Source organism: Nyctereutes procyonoides, unplaced genomic scaffold (genome assembly GCF_905146905.1).
Source record: "Nyctereutes procyonoides isolate TBG_1078 unplaced genomic scaffold, NYPRO_anot_genome, whole genome shotgun sequence".
Classification (NCBI taxonomy): Eukaryota; Metazoa; Chordata; class Mammalia; order Carnivora; family Canidae; genus Nyctereutes; species Nyctereutes procyonoides.
In genome coordinates, this window is record NW_026575133.1 from 52,354,999 (window position 1) to 52,368,968 (window position 13,970).

Sequence of the window (13,970 nt, forward strand, 5' to 3'; positions counted from 1 at the left end):
AACAAAAATAAGAAAAGTCATAGTCTATGTATAAAAAGTGCCATGAGCTGAGATAAATTGGGATAAATATGACAGTGTGATGTGCACTGAATGAAACTTTTTAAAGGGAAGGTGAGATATGAGTTCTTTTTAAAAATTTTTTATTTGTTTATTTGAGAGAGAGAGCATAAGCAGGGAGAGTGAGAGAGGAGAAGCAGGTTCCCCACTGAGCAGGGAGCCTGATGTGTGGCTCTATCCCAGAACCCTGGGAGCACGACCTGAGCTGAAGGTAGATGCTTAATTGACTGAGCCACCCAGGCACCCATGAGATATGAGTTCTAATGGTCACCTCTAGCTCCAAGATCCTCTTTCTGTCAAATAATTTCAGTTTTATGAAGTGTCTCCCACCTACTTATTATCCCTGTTGCACTTTCTAAACACTGTACGCAGCCTGTTCCTTGTTTTACAGAAACACACAGATAAAAGTTCCTTTTATAAAAGGCAGAATAGACTTTAATGAAGAATTGGAAAGCAGAAGTGAGGTCTATATGACAGAAATGAAAATAACTTCCAGAGATCCCTGGATGGCTAAGCGGTTTGATGCCTGCCTTAGGCCTGGGGTGTGATCCTGGAGTCCCAGGATCGAGTCCCATGTCGGGGTCCCTGTGTGGAGCCTGCTTCTCCCTCTGCCTGTGTCTCTGCCTCTGTGTGTGTGTGTGTCTTAAAATGAAATCTTAAAAAAAAAAAAAAAGAAAAGAACTTCCAAATGAAAATTACACTCTGTTTTCTTAAATAAATTTAGCTCTTTTTTTTTTAAATCACTGGAGATATTTTACTGACAAATCTCATATAGCACCCCAATATCTGCTATTGGTTCATATTCCTCTCCCCTTTCCACTTTTCTCCTACCCTAGATGCATCTTAGTTTGCCTTTCTCCAGGCTCTACTTCCCAATGCAGCTCTACTTGTATATTCTCTTGGGTAAAAACCATCAGGATTATCAACACAAAATATCTTCAGTATAACAGGGTATATCTTCTGAGATAGCACTTATGGGATTTTTTTTAAGATATACTTTTTCATTATTTAATAATTAACATTCTTTTTATCAAAAGAAAATCAGCAGTGGTACCAGTGTCGCAGAGAAAAAAAAAAGCATAATAACTAGTTTGAACAATGCTGGACAATGCATAATATCACTTCCTAATACTTCCCCTTTATGTGCCCACCTGCAGTTCCAGCTTTTCCATTTCACAAACCAATTTGGAACTTTTTCATGTGATCTAGTAAGGAATTTATAAGAGTCCATTGATGGCATATTAGGTCACCTGGGTTGCCTAGAGATGAATCTAGTCCCTTGAAGATCCATGTGAGTGTTGAACATCAGGTTGCCTATCAAACTAATATAGCAGAGAGAAAATCCATGTAGTTGGCCCTGAGTCCTGAAGTCCAGCTTGTAGGCCCAATTGATTCATTTTATCCTGTTCCCATACTTGAAATCTACTCATAATAGACTCTCTGAGTAATGATTAATGTTCTCTGAAGACTATACTCAGACTCAAGATGACTGCAAAGCTTGTATTAACAAGCTTTATTATTGTATTAAGAAGAAGAAATAGGAATTTTGAACAACAGTAAGCTCAGTGTGTAGCAGGTGCATGATGTATACAATAAAACAAGTCAGTGCTAAAATATCACAAGCATGAATTCCCCACAATAAACCTAAGTTGCATGTACATCAGGCTGATTTGGGTTTTCCAAACTATATTATCTCCCCCCAAATATTAGTGATATATTAGTTAAGAAGTTATGCACACCAGGCTACATTCCAGTTGCGGAACAGAAGATGAGATTCAACCATCTTGTGCAAGTATAAGAAAGAAGAAACAAGCAAAATCAATGAGAAGAAACATTCCCAGGTCCTACTGATAGACATTAAATTTGGGCATCCCTCACCTTACCCAATGATGAATGAAAAGATATCAAAGTAAAACAAATTTACCTAAGAAGACAGCCTGTAGAATAAGAAAATTGAATAGAAATGACATAGAAAAAAAGCATAATGCTGAAAATGATCTATTATTGACTACTGGTGGGGAGAGAAAAGGAAAACTATTTGACATGCTCAACAGAATTTTAAAAATAACCAAAATGAAAAAAATATATAATCTGATGTCAGCAAAAATGGTAAAGAACTCTGAAAGTCTACCCCCCCAAAAGAAATTTTTAAAAAAAACTGGCAAAACTGTCAGAATTAACTTTTCCTTACTCTACAAACTAAGACCTTGAAAACCTCAGAAAAGGCTTAGTTAAAAACAAAAACAAAAGCTAAATCTTGGTAAGAACAGCAAGTTTTGTGGCTTTTAATTTATTCTAATCCCATCCCTCATTCCAGCTTAGTAGTAGCATTGAAAATAAAACCCCACATTTCTGGTCAGCCTGGGTGACTCAACGGTTTAGTACCGCCTTCAGCCCAGGGTGTGATCCTGGAGACCTGGGATCAAGTCCCATGTCGGGCTCCCTGCATGGAACCTGCTTCTCCCTCTGCCTGTGTCTCTGCCTCTGCCTCTGTGTGTGTGTGTGTGTCTTTCATGAATAAGTAAATAAAATCTTAAAAAAAAAAAAACTACCCACATTTCCAGTATCAGTAACAGAGGGAGCAGAATAGACCTCATTTACAAAGATCTGAAATTATTTTTTACCTATCTGGTGGTTCCCTGGAAAAACAGATAAAAAGGTTTGACTATCTTCCTAACTTTGAACTCAGCCCTAAGTGTGTTCCTACAAAACATTGACAGGCAAACATTTTCATTACTGCTGACACAGGCAATGGATCATACTTAGAGAAAGAAACTAAAATTTGGAGGAAAACCTAGGAATGACACACTTTGAGGAACAAGACTTTGAAAAGCTCTAGCATACTTCTGGGAATCATGAAGGCAACATAAATATCCAGAGCTGTGTGCATATTCAATAAAGATCTAAAAAGGCCTTAACACATCTGGCTGATCTTGAGTCTCTGCATAAACAGGAAATCTAAAGTGGAGTTATGAAATGTGTAGCCATGCCGTGAAAGCATGCCCAACCCACATGCAGAGCCTCTCTGGAAAACCTAGAGATTTTCTTGGTTCCAGGTTTTAAATAAATTTATATCCAATCTATAGATGACTACCAAGTTATGTAAATGGAACAGAGACTTCAGTGGTAACACATAAAAAATAATATAAACTTTACAAAATTAGTTCAGAAATCATGAAACGAAACAACTTCTACTATGACAAGCAGCAATAACAAATCCAGGGGAAGGGGTAAGAATCTGACTTTCAGAGATGCCACATTGTATGGCAAAACATTCAGTTTGCAACAAAATATTATGAGACATTCCAAACAAAAACAAAACAAAACAAAACAACAACAACAAAAATATAGCCTATACATAGGAAAAAAAAGCAATCAATACAAATACAAACAGTCCCTGAGGGAGCCCACATTGGACTTATTTGACAAATATCTTAAATCAGTACTTTAAATATATCCAGAAAGCTTAAGGAAATGATATGATACCTAAAGAACTAAAGAAAAGCATAAAAATATTGTCTCACCAAATAGAAATATCAATAAAGAGATATGTTATAAAATGAAATCAAAGAGAAATTTGAAGGTTGTAAAGTACAATAACTTAAATGAAAACTTCCCTAGAAAAGCTGAAGAGCACATTTAGGTAGGCAAAAGAAAGCAGCAGTAAAAGTAATGATAGATCAATTGATATTATTCATTCTGAGAAACAGAAATGAAAAATAATAAAAAAATAAACAGGGCCAAAAAACTGTAGGATAAAACCAAATTTATTAAAATACATGTAATGGGATTTTCAGAAGGAGAGGAAAGATGGAAAGGGGCCAAAAATATTTGAAGAAATAATAGTAAAAAAACTCAAAGAATTCTAAGTAGAAAAAACTCAAAAAGATCCACAGACACATCATATTCAAAGTGTCAAAAAGTGGAGACAAAAAGTCTTGAAAGCAGTGAGAGACAAGTGATTAATCACGTTAAGAGCTCCTCAGTGAAATTAACTCTGATTTTTTATCAGATACCATAGATACCAGAAGGCAGAGGATCAAGAAAATTATATCCAGCAAAACCATCCTTCAAAAATGAAGGAAAATTAAGACATTACAAGATAAATAAAAACAGAAGGTACCTGCTGCTAGCAAATCTGTCTTATAAGAAATGCTAAAGGAAGCCTTTGAGGCTGAAATGAAATGAAACTAGAGGGTAATGTGAATCTACACAAAGCAAAGAACACCAAAAGGTAGATGTGTATGTTTGTGTGTGTGTGTATTAATATATTTTCTGTTTGTAACTCCTTTTTCATATCTGACTTAAAAGACAGATGCACATAGGGATCCCTGGGTGGTGCAGCAGTTTAGCACCTGCCTTTGGCCCAGGGCGCGATCCTGGAGACCCCGGATCGAATCCCACGTCAGGCTCCCGGTGCATGGAGCCTGCTTCTCCCTCTGCCTGTGTCTCTGCCTCTCTCTCTCTCTCTTTCACTGTGTGCCTATCATAAAAAAAAAAAAAGACATATGCACAAAACAATAATTAAGTTGATGTTGGAGGATACAGTGTAAAAGGGCATACTTTGTGACAATAATAGCATGAAGAGGTAGGGGAGGAATAGAGCTATAGGAACAAAGCTTTTGCATATCAAGGAAGTTAAATTGGTACTAATCTGAGCTACAGAGGCATAAGTTAAAATGCTAATCATAATTGCCCGGGCAACCATTAAGAACATAACTAAAATATATAGAGTAAAAGAAACAATAAGGGAATAATAAGGGAATGAATACAATACTACAAAATATCTATTCAATGGAAAAGAAGACAGTAATGAAGGAATTGAAAAAGAAAAGATGGGACGCCTGGGTGGCTCAGAGGTTGAGTGTCCAACTTTGGCTCAGGGTGTGATCCTGGAGTCTTGGGATCCAGTGCAGCATCCAGCTCCCTGCATGGAGCCTGATTCTCCCTCTGCCTATGTCTCTGCCTCCCTTTCTGTGTCTCTCATGAATAAATAAATAAAAGCTTAAAAAGAAAAGAAAAATGACAGAATTGAGTCCATCTTTATCAGTAATTATATTAAACACAAATGGGTTAAACTCTCAATTAAAAAGCATAGATTAGCAGATGGATAAAGAACCATGATCCAACAATATGTTCTCATATATTAACAACTCATTTTAAACTCAAAGAGATAAATGAGTTAATGTAAAAAGATGGAAAATGATATCCCATACAACCAGTAACCAAAAAAGAGCAGACAAAATAGACTTTAAGACAAAAATTTTTTATGAGACACAAAGGACATAATAGAAGGATAAAAAGTTCAATCCACCAAGAAGGTATAGTAGCTATGAATATATATACACCTAACAACAGAGTCCTAAAATACATGAGTCACATTTGATCAAATTAAGGAATAACTAACAGTTTAGCAATAATCATTGGAGATTTCAACACTCTACTCTCAGTAATGGACAGAAAAAAGAAGGCAGAGGATCAAGGACATAAAAGAATTGAATAACACTGTAACTCAACTGAATCTATTAGACATCTAGAAGCATTTCACCCAATGACAGCCAAAAATATATTCTTAAGTACACATGAAATATTCTCAAAAATACACTATAAATTAGGCTATGAAACATATTTCAATTAATTTGAAAGATTAAAAGCATATAAACAAGGTTCTCTGACTATGATGAATGAAATTAGAAACTAATAATCTAGGGAAATTTGAAAAATTCACAAATATGATGAAATTGAACAACATACTCCAAAATAACCAATGAATCAAATATATTACAACAGAATTAGAAAATACTTTGAGATGAACAAAAGTAGAAACACAGAGTACAAAATCTTTGGGAAGCAGTAAAAAACAATGCTCACAGGCAATAACTAATGACTTTTCTATATTAAAAATAGAATGAAGGTTTCAAATAAAACTTAAATTTCCACCTTAGAAACAGAAAAAAAGAGCAAATTAAGCTCAAAACAAGAAGATGGAAATTAATAAAACTTAAGAGGAAATAAACTATTTTAAAGATAGAGAAAAACAACAAAAGCAAAAGCTGGTTATTTAAAAAGATCAATAAAAGTAAGAAGGCTCTGGTCAGACTGGTCAAGAAAAAAAAAAGACTCAAATCACAAAAATCAGAAGTCAAACTGGAGATATTCCAACCTATCTTGCAGAGATAAAAACAATTATAAGAAAATACTATAAACAATTGTATACCAACAAGTTAGATAGTCCATGAAATGGACAAATTCTTGCAAACAGGCTCAAGAAAAATAGATAATCTGGATAAACTTATAAGTAAATAGATTAGTTACTAATCAAAGACGTCTAACAAAACAAAGATCAGGAACAGAAAATTTCATTGTGAGTTAATCTAACTTTCAAAAAATTAAAGCCAGTGGGCACCTGAGTGGCTCAGTGGTTGAGCATCTGCCTTCAGCTCAGGTCGTGATCCTGGGGTCCTGGGATGGAGTTCACATCAGGCTCCTCGCAGGGGGCCTGCTTCTCCCTCTCCCTATGTCCTGTTTCTCTCTGTGTGTCTCTCATGAATAAAAAAATAGAATCTTAAGAAAAAGTAAAGCCAGTAATTCTAAAATTCTTCCAAAAACAGAAGAGAATACTTCTTAATTTATTCTATAAAGCCAGTGTTACCCTAATATCAAAACTAGACAAAAACATCACAAACTACAGATGACTATTCCTTGTGAATCTAGATATAAAATCCTCAACAAAATACTAGCAAGTCAAATGCAGCCTCATATTAACATAATTGTACACCATAACCAGATGGGATCTATCCCAGGAAGAAAACATTGATTCATCATATGAAAATCAATCAATATAAAACAACATATTAATAGAATTAAGGGGGAAAAAACAACTCACATGACCATTTTAATAGAACAGGAATAGAATAAAACTTCCTCAACTTAATAAAGGTCATCTATGAAAAAAGAACAGCTAAAATCACACTGGATGGTGAAAGACTGAAAGTTTATCCCTAAGATATGAAACAAAACAAGGATGCCTTCTTTCACTACTTCTATCAATGCATTATTAAAAATTCTAGCCAGGGCAATTAAGAAAGAAAAGGAAATAAAGGCATCTAGCCTGGGAAAGAAGTAAAACTCTCTATTTCTGGATAACATAATCTTATATATAAAAAGCTCTAAAGAATTCACACACAAATAATTAGAGTTAACAGACAAATTCAGGAAAGTTTCAGAATACACAATCACATATAAAAATCAATTGTATTTCTATATACTAGCAATGAGCAATTGAAAATTACATTAAGAAAACATTTCTATGTGTAGTAGCTTAAAAGAATAAAGTATTTAGCAATAAATTTAACCAAGGAAATGTAAGCTCTCTACACAGAAAACAAGAAAACTTTGTTGAAATAAATTAAAGACCTAAATAAATGAGAAAATATCCCATGTACGCATGTATGTGGGAGACTTAATATTGTTTAAACGGCAAAATTCCCCATTTTGATCTACAGATTCTATGCAATCCCTATCAAAACTCCAGAAATAGGCAATCTGATTCTAAAATTCATATGAAATGCAAATTTTCCCAATAGAACAATCTTGAGAAAGAAAAGCAAAGTTGGACTATGCAAGTTTCTGTAACTCATGTTAAAAGAAATCTTTTAAAAGGGCCCAGCACATTGTATGTGCTAAACTTTGGTTAATAAAACAATATTATTATCTAATTCTTTATTTTTATTATTATTATGGTAATGAGTGAAGAAAACCTCACTTAAAATGGAGTCAGGGGGACCCCTGGATGACTAAGTGGTTGAGCATCTGCGTTTGGCTCAGGGTATGATTCCAGAGTTCGGGATCGAGTCCCATGTCGGGCTCTCCACAGGGAGCCTGCTTCTCCCTCTGCCTGTGTCTCTGCGCCTTTCATGAAGATGATAGATAGATAGATAGATAGATAGATAGATAGATAGATAGATAGATGATAGATGGAGTCGGGAAGCCCCAGAGGGGGAACTCTCACATAGACACCCCCTCTTTGCAGCCTGCAAGCAAGTAAGGAGAAGGAAGATCCCTTCTTGCCCCAGCAAAAGTGTACTAACCACCTCTCCAACCAATGAAAAAGTGCCACCACCTCAGACTCTTCTTCTTTAATAGAGTTTTGTTCAAACAACCATCCCCAATTTCCTTTTAACACCTGATAAAATATGACCTTCCTTTAGTCTCCAGATTTGCCTATGGTTCTTCCCCTAGATTGCTCTGCTAGTACTGAATAAAGTCATTTTGAAGGTAAAATAGATTCACATTATTGTAGAAATTAAAAGGGATTTGACACAGCAAGTTCAGGAGCTGTTCAGGAATGACTCAATTATTTGCTGCCATAAAGTTTCACAATATGCCCATTTTCAATCCCTGAGTCTGAGAGTAGATAGGGTTCCTGAAACTTTCAAGCTTACAAAGTTGACCACATCAGGATACCAGGGCTACAATTCACATCAAGTTTACAGAAACTGAAACAAACAGGGGTGCTAATGCAGTAACTTATGATGTGAAACATTGTATAAAAGGTTGGATAATAATAATATTTTCCAAACATATTATTTATCAAGTCCTGCACTAAGTGCCTAATCTGCATTATGCATTTATTTATTTTATTTTTCAAAAGATTTTATTTATTTGAGAGAGCAGCAGCAGGAAGGAGGGGCTGATGGAGAGGGAGAGGGACAAGCAGACTCCCTGCTGAGCAGGAACCCACTGAACAGATCACTGATCAGGGCTCGATCCCAGGATGCTGAGATCATGACCTGGACTGAAGGCAGCCACTTAACTGAGTGAGCCACCTAGGTGCCCCTGCATTATACCGTTTAATCCTCATAATAATGCTATAATTATTTAAGAAAATTATTTACTCTTCCCTGAGAGATATGAGAAACTTTTTAGGAAATGGTAGTCCTCGAAGAACTACTAAGTTGCCTCAGTCTCACCGATGTGACTTATGAATACCTAAACCAAATACATCCAGAGAGGGCAAATTACTTCCAAGTGTAGCTCTTTTCTTCTGGGCAAACATGCACATTCTTTCTTATTTCAAAAAATATACCCCAAGTATATGGTGATTGTAATGATTTTTATTGAAATTATGCCTTCAGTATTCTTAGGACAAAAATGGTAATCATCCTGAAGATTACTAAGGGAGATGCAGCTTAACTCACCTCTTCAGGTTTGACATTCCTGACCTGATGAGGCCAAATCTCCTTATTCATGATCCTTCCTGAAGCCCTTTTATGGTAAAAGATTCATTACCAGGAACACTGAAGAGACAGCATTAAGAGCAATTTTTCACCTCACTCAGGGTAGCTTGTCTTTTTGAAAAACACTGATATATTCAAAGCCATATAAAAATCATTTCCTAAAACCCCCAAAATTTTCTTCACTGGTTTAAGTAAATAAAAAGAAAATAACTCTGCTTCTAAATGCTACTTGAAAGCCTAACATAATGGAATGTGAGGCTACTGAGGCCCTCTGTTTCTCTTCAGAGCTGAGTCACTTTGGATAAATAATGGCCTCTAGGGACGGGCATCTCACAAGTTTACATGTCATGATAATGGCGTTCCTACGGAAATCTGAATATCGAGAATACAAAAATTTGAAAAGTTGACTTCAGTAATTTTCCCCAGCTTTATTGATATATAATTAGTATATAAAATATACATAATTAAGTACATAATTTCATGAGTTTGGTGATGGTACATAATGTTACCATCACCACAATCCATGTTAAATATATTCATCACCCCCAAAAGTTGCCTTATGTTTTTCTGTTTTCTGTTTTGTTTTATTATGTTTTGTGATAACACTTGACATGAGATTCACTCTCTTAAGTCCACAATACCTTATTGTGTCTTATAACCACCGTGAATGGAAACAGTATGGAAGTTTCTCAAAAAATCAAAAACAGAATTACCATATGATTCAGCAATACTACTTCTGGGTGTATGTCTCAAAGAACTGAAGTTAAGATCGTGAAGAAATATCGGCACTCTCATGTTCACTGCAACATTATTCACAAAATGGCCAAGACATGAAAGATATGTAAATGCCCATTCACAGAGAAACGGATAAAGAAAATATGGTACATACAATGGAATATTAACCAGCCTTAAAAAGAAAGGAAATCCTGCCATTTGTGACCACATGGATGAGCCTGAAGGATGTAATGCTCAGGGAAATAAGTCAGTTACAGAAGGATAAACAATGCATGATTCCTCTTGTATGGAGCATCTAAAATAGTCAAAGGTATGTAATTAGATAATAGAAAGGTGGTTATCAGGGGATAGCGGGAAGGGAAATGGGGAGTTGTCCAACGTGTATAAAGTTACAACTCTACAAGATGAGTACTTTCAGAGATCTGCTGTACAAAATAGTCCCATGACAGTTTTCAGGATCAAATCTTCAGTGCTGACTTTGACATATTGATTGACCTTTAGAATGACTCAACATCCAGTTGTTTCCAAATGCTTTGTTACAGTATCGGGCAGGCAATGGCTGTATTTCTCAAAGAAGCTTGAACTAAAATTACAACTGTTTGGGACCCCTGGAATGTTCAACCACTTCTATTATATCATAAATTCTTTGATTTTTCTAGAGTCGTGTTTTTAAATCTTGCAATATTGAGACTTAACTCCTTTTCATTTAAGTGGGTGAGCTAAAATTTATTAGGCATTGAAGCATACATTAATCTTTTCTAAATTTTTATTTTTTTAAAACTCTGAGACATCCAGCAATCAATAAAGGTAGAATCAATTATCTTTTTATCTCCTTGCATGTTCAGGAAATGAATCAGCAAGCAGAGCAGTGAGAGGCTGTTCTGGTTTTTTTATGAGTCAACTATGCAAGCAGTAAAATGTCTGAGAGAGTTGTGGGGATTCAAGCCACCAAACTCTCATTTAAAATATAGCAGACAAACCTGTTCATGGCAATTAGTATTTGGGTAATACCTTACATTATAACACATTTTCACATGCATTATCATATTTAAGTTATCACTGAACAACTGAGCAAGTATTTCTGTCTTGAAGAATGTAAGGTACAGAAAGATTAAATGGCTTCTTAAAGGCACACAGAGACCCCAGCTGACTTCTGGTTCCATTCCAAAAGCTCTTTCCCATTTTACTGTTTCATGGCAAAATCCATAAAGCTGACATTGAATTTTGTCTCTTCTTAATGAAATATGTTCTCACAAATGGTTATCATAAATGCAGGTTTCTTGCAAACATTATCTTACTTAACGGTTTTTAGTGATTAGTTACACAACTTGGGAGTAATCATATTTGCTCAGCTGTAATTAATCTCCCCAACAAATTATGACAAGCTGGACTTTATGAATGTTGTTGGGCATTTTAAAAACATAGACCTTAGGCAACTATAGCAAAGATGGACTCTCTGTCCTATCGATTATCGCAAAAGCATGAAACCAATTCTCCATTACTCAGAACATCATGCCTATATATTTTTTTAATTCTAAAATTATTTCTTCCTTTCTCTGAGCACACTTCAGATTACATCACCCTGATCAAGGAATATAAACAAACGTGAATCTTAGTTTCAAAAATGTAATTAGGATATAAGACATAATGTATGTCATATGTGCAAATAACTTTTGCTACTTTCTTCCAACTGTATAAATAATCAAAAGTTGATTGATAGAAATAAATTTTATAAGAATAAAATATATACAAACATATATATACATATATAAAGGATATCACACACACGCACGTATACAAAAATGAATTCATATTAAAACTTCCAATGACAACTACCAACAACAGAAGATTCAGTCTTCCCACTTTCAACATCTGTGACTCCCTTCTCTGATAGTGAGAAATCTAGTTCACATTATACTCAATATATGCACTTGATTGTCTTGTCATAAAATACACAGAAATTAGTTTACAATTGTTGTTAACATATAGCACTGCATGCAAACAAAGAAAAAAAAGCTACTAGCTAGAGGTCAATATTTATTTACAGCTTTTTAAAAACACTTAAAGCATTTAACATACATTGTTAAATTAGTTTCAGGGAGCACCTGGGTGCCTCAGTGGTTGAACGTCTGCCTTTGGCTCAGGTGGTGATCGCCGGATCTTGGGATCAAGTCCTGCATCAAGCTCCCCACTGGAAGCTTGCTTCTCCCTCTGCCTATGTCTCTCCATCTCTCTGTGTGTGTCTTATGAATAAATAAAATCTTTAATAAATAAATAAATTTTGGGTGTACAATATATGGATTCAACAATTCTATATGGCACCCAGTGCTGAACAAGATACATGTACTCTTAATCCCCTTCACCGGGATCCCTGGGTGGCGCAGCAGTTTGGCGCCTGCCTTTGGCCCAGGGCGCGATCCTGGAGACCCGGGATCGAATCCCACATCAGGCTCCCGGTGGATGGAGCCTGCTTCTCCCTCTGCCTGTGTCTCTGCCTCTCTCTCTCTCTCTGTGACTATCATAAATAAATAAAGAAAAAAATATTAAAAAAAAAAATCCCCTTCACCTATTTCACCCATCCCCCTATCCACAGTCCCTCTCAAGCCATTTGTTTGTTCTCTAGTTAAGAGTCTGGTTTTTTGAAGCACATGGGTGGCTCACTCAGTTAAGCATCTGTCTACAGATCAGGTCATGATCCTGGGGTCCCGGGACTGAGTCCCACATCTAGCTCCCTGCTCAGTGGGGAGTCTGTTTCTCCCTCTTCCCACCCCCTGCCCTCAACCCGTGCTCCCTCTCATGCTTGCTTTCTCTCAAATAAATAAAATATTTTTTAAAAAAAGAGTAGGGTTTTTTGTTTGTCTCTTTTTATCCCTTTGTTCATTTGTTTGTTTCATAAATTCCACATGTAACACAATGAGATATCACCTCCCACCAGACAAAATGGCTAAAATCAACAACAGAAGAAGCAACAGGTGTTGGAGAGGATGTGGAGTAAAAGGAACCTTCTTGCACTGTTGATGGGAATGCAAACTGGTGCAGCCGCCGTGGAAAACAGTATGGAGGTTCCTCAAGAAATTAAAAATAGAGCTACCCATCACCCAGTATCTGCACTACTGGGTTTTCTACCAAAAACATACAAACACGCTAATTCAAGACAATACATACACCCCTATGTCTTTTGTAGCATTGTTTACAATATTCAGAGCTTTTTAAAAATCTTTAATCTGAGTCAAAATACTGAGTTCAAAAGCTACTCGAATTAAGTAACCCTCCTCTCCATACAGTGTGACAACATTATTCTTTTAAAGTAGTTATATTCAATTCTTTGGGCTAATTTTTAAATTTATGGTTCTTTTGGAGTATTATAACATTGTCATGGCTCCAAGAAGCCAAAACTATCTCAAGGTACATTTAGGGAAGTGCCATTCCCACACTATCCCTGCCAGCTCATTCCCATCCTCCCCTCTACGTTGTTAGTCTTATTATTTTCTAGTTTACCCATCTTATGTCTTTTCTTGTAAAATAAACAGGCACAGGCATAATTTTATTTTTTTCTTAACCAAAAGTTAGTGTGTTATAGATGCTTTTCTGCTCTTGTTTCCCGAAATCACTCTACATCCAATCATAGAGCTCTTCATCATTCTTTTCTAGTAGCTGCAGAGTATCCTACTGTACAGACATACTCTAGCCTGCTCAACTACTCTTCCATATATGGCCATTCAAGATATTCCAATATAAAAATGCTGTAAGCGACATCCTTGGGCAAATGTATTTTTTACATTGCTGGAAATATAGGTTGAGGTTAAGCTCCTAAAAAGAGTATTGCTGGGCCAAAACATAAATGCATCATATAGTTTTCTTAAGTATTGCCAAATTCCTTCCATAAGATGGTGCCAGTTTGCATTCTCTCTAGGAATGTAGGCAAGTGCCTTGTTTCCA